The sequence below is a fragment of the Jaculus jaculus genome, chromosome 6, assembly GCF_020740685.1.
Source record: "Jaculus jaculus isolate mJacJac1 chromosome 6, mJacJac1.mat.Y.cur, whole genome shotgun sequence".
In the NCBI taxonomy this organism is placed as follows: domain Eukaryota; kingdom Metazoa; phylum Chordata; class Mammalia; order Rodentia; family Dipodidae; genus Jaculus; species Jaculus jaculus.
Window position 1 is genome coordinate 116535090 of NC_059107.1, and position 7195 is coordinate 116542284.

At 34.6% G+C, this 7195-nt stretch overlaps 1 non-coding gene across 1 annotated transcript; it reads left to right on the forward strand.

The window, feature by feature from the left end:
- The first annotated feature begins 1751 nt into the window (after positions 1-1751).
- Positions 1752-1858, forward strand: LOC123461812. The gene has a single exon (XR_006637877.1). It is a non-coding gene; the product is annotated as a U6 spliceosomal RNA (small nuclear RNA).
- The last annotated feature ends 5337 nt before the right edge of the window (positions 1859-7195 follow it).

A 7195-nucleotide genomic window follows, 5' to 3' on the forward strand; every position in this document is an offset into this window, starting at 1 on the left:
AAGTAATTGCTTTTAATAGACCAAATAGCTAAAAGTGACATGTCTTAAGAAAAAAAGAAGGAAGAAACTGGATGAATCCTTTACTGTGATGATTGTGGGGACTGGAGGAGATCTAAAAGAGGTTCTGAAATTGAGATGTACATCTTTCCTCATTTTATCAGCTAACTGCATAGTAACTCCAAAGGATGGACTATAATAGTAATGAGAAAGATATACTCTTCCATGAACACATGAGCTCATTGAATACTTATGATAGCCCTGAAAGAATTTATAATATTGCCCATAGTATATATGAGGAAACTAATTGTATTTTGGAAGTTAATATAATAACCTCAAACTCTTCCTAAATATAAATGGACTAGCACTTTAATATTAAAAAAAAAAACCTTTATTTTCAACTTACTTCAATAAGTGCAGGGGTCTGTCCTGCACTTATTTTTCTAAGAGACTATGAGACAAAGGAGCCTCCCATAGTGAGGTTTAGCCCTTTCAGAGTTTATATTCAGTTCTGCAACTTGAGGGGAAAGAGACATAGAGATAGAGATGGGAGGAAAGAGGGAGAGCTAAACTGGTCTCTGAGCAGGTATGCTTAGAGGCCAGGCTAAGGAAAGCAATGTACATAACAATGTCTACCCAGTCATGCTTAGTGGACATTTTGATCTTAATGACAAAGGATGGTGGTATGGTAGGAAGTTATATCTAGTGGCAATTCCCTATGTATGGAAGACAAGGAAATTCCTTCCAGAAGAATCAAGAATCTGATTTATTTTTGCCACCATCAGGATAAGGAGGATGTCTGCTGCAACCTCTGTGAAGTGCACAGGAATGTTGAATTGCTCATGCAAACAAGACTGGGAAGGTACATGTAGAAAGGCTGCAAGAAGAAAATATAACCAAACTGCTAGTGAAGAGCAGAAACACTTCTCTAGAGAGTCTACAGGATGTGAGTTTCATTATTCTTGAGATCTATTCATGTTCTAAGCACTGGGTATAACCCAAGAAAACAGCAGAGAGTTATATTTGAGTGAGGAATCTTATCAGGAGCAAATAATCTCTATCTAAAGAAATGATATATTCTATGTTTTTGTAGAAGTTACCCTACAGTTCTTTCCATTTCCTATAAGCATAAATCCTGAGAACATGATGGGACTCAGAGAGAAGCCAAAACATGTTACAGTAGGTCCATGCTTCCCACTAGAGAGAGGAGACACACAGCTGTAGTTTTTGTGAAGGAAGCACAAAGACTGGATTTCTTTGCTTACTGCTCTTATAAATAAGTCTGAGTTCATGAATTCCCAGTAATGGTAGATTTATGTTAATTCTGAAAATAAATGGTGTCTATTAGGACATCTGAAACAAACCTTGAATGACTGTCATTTGTGAACCTTGAGAACTGCATATTGACATTTTGGGATATGGTCTTAAAGCAGCTGGTGGGGAAATGTCTACATCTTTTGCTGAGTCCCTGGTAGTAAAATGAATCTCTGGGAAGCTAAATTTTGGAAGTCAGGAGCAGATAATTGTTGCACAGTTACTGAGATGAGATCCTCATTCTTGTAATCTTAATGAAGTCCACTTTACTTCAAATCCTCAAGCATCAATTTGTCATTTTGAAATTAAGGCCATGGTATTTGGATGAGAGCAATGGGTGAATATAATAGGGGTATGGATCCCAAAGGGGTTCCCACATGAATTTAGATAAGATGTGCAGTTTCAACATTCACTGTTGTTTTTCAAGATATTATAGGTTCGCGCTCGCTTCGGCAGCACATATACTAAAATTGGAACGATACAAAGAAGATTAGCATGGCCCCTGCACAAGGATGACACACAAATTCGTGCAGCGTTCCATATTTTAAAAAAAAAAAGATATTATAGGTTCATTTCAAAAACTTTAACCATTACTATAATTCCATCCCAGATACAACCACCTAAAAACATTGTCTATTTTCTCTGATTTTTTTTTCTTGTTTCTGTAGAGCCCCCTTCTTCAAAAACTGTATCATATTATACAAACCTGGGGTTTTGAAATGTTATTTTAAACCTAACAGTGAACTTTGAACATATTCTTTGGTTAATAATCTGTGATTTTTAAAAATGACTACATGAAATATCACAGAAAATGACATTATTGTTTCCCTTGCATGAAATGCTCTTTTATCTATTATTTTGTATGACTATCTTCTTTTATGTTCTTCACTTTTTTGTAGAATCAAAATGCTGAGACCTTGAACTTTTGATCTAATATAGTCACCCTATCTTCATCATATCACTCTAAGTTTTCTGTAATTTAAAGTCTCCCTCATCATTGTCCCATGATTTATTTCCATCCACTCTCTAATTCTTTCCTTCTTGAGTTGTTTTCTATCTCCACTTTCTCTTACCTCAAATTTAAGATCTTATCTCACTAGAATATCTGGTATGATTAGCTTCACCACATCTCACATTCATTTGTTGCACTTACTTGTATTTTGGAAGTTAATTTTTGGAGTATGGCAATTTCTCTTATTCATAAGCTTAGTTGTATATTTTTAAAGATATTAATTATTTATGACCATTATTTTATTATATCTTATAGCAATAAGGGTTTTTTTTTAGGAAACAAAGTAATGTTTTATAGCATCTTGACAAGAAATTGTCCAATTACACTCTCCAAATGTGTATGTGAAGTAGATCTGGACAAATACATTTTCGAAACTAAAATAAATGCTCACTAATTACTAAGAGTTACAGACAATGTTTTATTATAATTTGAAAATTTTACTTCATAAATCTCTTCCATTTTCATATTGTCTAAGGTTAATACTCATTCCCTATGATTTTCTATAGTTTGTGTATTAATGGGGGCAAGGAAAAGGGAAAAGAGGATACCAACAAGTGATGTATGATGTATCCATACAAAATATGTTTGTAATAATAATAATAAGAAGAAAATAATTAAAGAGCAGTTAGAATACATGCACAAGAAATAATTTGTCAGTTTTCTATAATCTTTTGAATGATAGATCCAATTTTACTATATGTTATTAAATGAATTGGATTTATTATAGGCAAGACAAGGAATTTTTTTACATAACCTAAATAATTAGGTTTCATTATAGCAATACCAAAGAACAACAAATTCTTAGTTGGTAAAATAATCATGGAGTTATGCAACAAAATGTGTTAAGAAATTTTGATTTTAGGCTCTGACAGTGTGTGAGCAGGCACTGTGGTCTGGAGTGAGAAGGCCAGACCCATTTCCAGGCTATTCCCAACTTCCTGGTCTGAGTTCCTTGCTTGGTTAGTGTGTGGGAGGGTACCTTGGCCTTCAGGGACTAGGCTAGTCCCATTTAGGGAAACTTCCCACCTCCCATGTCTGAGTTGCCTGCCCTGGTCTATGTGCAAGAGGGCTCAGCGGGAAGTAGGACAGATACCTGTCCCCTTGCTCCTCCCAGTCCCATGGTCCAGGTAGGTCCCATTGTGCCCTGTTTGGGGAGGGCTGGTCTCTGTGTGAGCTGTGGAATCAGGCCTTTTGGTATGGTATCCTGATGGGCCACTAGATACCAATATACCTGTTCACCTGAGTCAGACTGTGAATAGACAAAAACTTGCTTTCTCCTCAATAAATGAAGAGTCTTCCTAAAATGGGTGCACAACAATGCAAAAAAGCCAATGAAAGTCATAAAACTGAGAGATCTCCAAGGATGCCTATCCTATAGTGGAAGCTTCCAATGAAATCATAGAGAAATCAACTGAAATTTATTCCCAAAATGAAAACACAACAAACAATGACACCCTATTAAAAAAATATTGCTGAAGCAAACTATTGAAGAACCAGCAATTCTACCAATGAAATTGAACAGAATCAGCAACTAGAGCTTCAGCTTTTGACAGTAGGCTTAACTTGATTAAAGAAAATGTTTTAACTCTCCAAAGAGATATGAATAAATTGAAGCTAAGTCAAGAAATGGAAGGCCTCAACAACCAGTTGATTCACCTTAATGAATACTTGATCAAATGCAAGAATGAACTATAGGAAGCATCAAGAAAAACATAACTTGAATTGAAATATTACCTCAAAAAAGAGATGGACATAATGCAAAGCAATGCAACAGAAAACAAAAATCAAATAGAAATTATAAAAACCTTTCTGGAACCACTTACCAACAGAGTTACTCATGTGGAAGACAGAGCCTCTGACCTAGAAGATAAGACAGAAGAAATTGATCAGGAGGCCAAAACTTTGCTAAATTCAAAAAATCAAGTGAACAGAATATGAGGGAACTGTGGGACACTCTAAAATGACCAAACACCCTGATAATGGGTATACCAGAAGGAGAAACAATCCAGACCAGAGGCATAGAGAATATATTCAACAAAGTTATTGAAGAAAATTTTCCCAATTCCACAAAAGAGATAGGACCAAAGAAGAAACTTTCCAAGACACATCATAGTTTAAACTTTAGCAATGAAAACAAAGAAGCAAGTGAGAAGCAATTTACAACATACAAAGGAAATCTCATCAGAATTATATCAGATTTCTCTATGGAAACCCTGAATGCCAGAAGGGCCTGGAATGGAACCCTTCAAAGTCTGAAAAACTATGGCTTCCAACCCAAGCTATTTTACTCAGCAAAATATCCCTCATAATAGATGGTGCCAGAAAAATTTTCATTTAAAAAAATCAACTACATGAGTCTATGAATACAAACCTACAGAGGATATTGGGGGGAATACTCCAAATAGAACAATTAACCAATCTCACGAGCCAACAAGAAGATCACAATAACCAAAATAAACCAACTTGTGGAAACTTGTTATGAAGATGTTTTACACTGTAAAATCTTACTCTAAATAAAAATAGTTAATATTCAAAAAAACTTTGATTTTAGCTCAGCATTGTAATTTGCACCTATAATTCCAGTGCTCAGGAGGCTGAAGCATGTGGATTGCCATGAGTTCAAGGTGAGTTTTTTGTGTATAATGAGTTTGGGACAGTCTGTGTTTCACCTTTTCCTTTCAAATAAACTATTTTTTTTTTTTTTAGTGGCAAACATCTTAATAACTGGTGCTATTCATTTATTTCAAAAATATGAAAGAGATGGACACTATATTGTCTCATCTTTTTAAAAATTAAAATGAAGATGTCATAGGTGAACAAAGGTATCCAAGATATCTTGTTGCCTCAGTATGACCAATATATGATATACATATCTCTAATGTACATTTAAAAATATATTTTCATTTATTTGCAAAAAGAATGAGCTAGAGAGAGAAAAAGAAAATGGGCATGCCAGGCCTCCAGCTGGAAATGAACTCTATTTTTATGTACTTGAAATATCATGTGAGTTTAACTATCATTTGTTTGTATTAATTTCTATAAAGTTCCTTATATTTTTTAATCTAATAGCTCACTTGATGAAAACAGTATGTTTGAAAATACTTGTAAGGAAATATTGTTCTTGCAGGACTAATAAAAAGGCTGAAAATCAAGTTTTGAGAAGTTTTTTTAGTGAGCTATCAATTCTTTTTTTTTCTTTAATTAATTAATTTATTTATTTGAGAGCGACAGACACAGAGAGAAAGACAGATAGAGGGAGAGAGAGAGAATGGGCGCGCCAGGGCTTCCAGCCTCTGCAAGCGAACTCCAGACGCGTGCGCCCCCTTGTGCATCTGGCTAATGTGGGACCTGGGGAACCGAGCCTCGAACCGGGGTCCTTAGGCTTCACAGGCAAGCGCTTAACCGCTAAGCCATCTCTACAGCCCTATCAGTTCTATTTAAACTTGCTGGAAGACAAATTTGCAGAAAAGATATATTTATAAAATTCCAGGGGTTATCTAAAATTCAAGAATATATATCTATCTATACCAATCTCTATCAATCAATCTATTTACCTATCTATATAATTTTGGGTTTATAAACACTATGAACATCTAAAAAATAAGAAGCTAGATGCTAATTAAAGAGAATATTTACTATTTTTAAATATTTTGATTATTTGAGCAAGATGAATATCCTTTAAAATATTCTTTGCCCTTAAACAGACAGGATGGTTCTGGTTTGCCATGATACAAACAATGATGGCGGTGCGGGGGAGAAAATCAGCTTTTTTTTTTGACTATAGTGCCCATTTAAAAAAAAAAAAATCACCCAAGATATCTTTTCAGGTAAATAAATCAGTATACTTTTTATATAAAGGTAGTTTCATAAGAACTCTTGAGATAACCTTATGTCCCTCTTTTATTTTGAAATGACATCTACTCTTAAACTAATATAAAAACAAATTTAGTAATCTTCTATTGGTTATAAGATTTCAGTCTATGTCAAAAGTAGGCAAATAACATTGTCAGCTTGCAGGATAAACAGATATAGAAACTTGACAGTTCTCCTTTTTCAAATATAATTTTTGACTATGAAAAATTCCATTGGAAATAAGTGGTAACTGCAAAAAATGTACATATATATGAAGTGAAAGGTAAAATAAATAAGCTACTACCACATTAAGGTACATATTTCTACTTACTAATGATTAGCGAAGCTAGTCTACTAGGTGTCGTGGTGCACACCTTTAGTCCCAGCACTTGGGAGGCAGTGATGAGAGGATCGCTGTGAGTTCGCGGTCAGCCTGCACTAGAGTGCAAAGCCGAAAAGGAAAAAGAAAAGAAAAGCCGGTTTGTGACAATTTATAGTGCATGCATTCTAAATTCTCTTTTTAGTACAGAAAGAGGGGATATATTATTTTTAAGGACTTTTTTTTTTTTCTGCGCCATTTTTTGTTTATATTAGGGAACAGGCCATAATCAAACTGCAACAGATGTGAGCAATGTCAATGGCTCCTAGAAAGCAGTCATTTAAATCTCTATCAAGAACCATGTTATTAAAATTTTATAGATTTAGAGATACAGATACGTCCCTGTAAGCTATGAAAGTGTCTCTGTGGAAATCAGTAGTCCTAGTGAAAAATTAACCCATCCAGTAAGAAGCTTTAAAAAAAAAGCTACTGCTCTAAATGATCCTTATTTGAACTTAAGGCATCATTCTCATCATCTAAATTTTGGTCTCTGAAGAGGATAAGAAAGTTATATTTTCCGTCTCTTTTTAAGCAACTCATTGATGAGTACATATTCTTTTGGTGATAATAGACAAGGTATGCAATTGGGGCCTATAAAGTAGTGAAAGGTTGATGCAAAGCATGGTTTCAGTACACTTGAA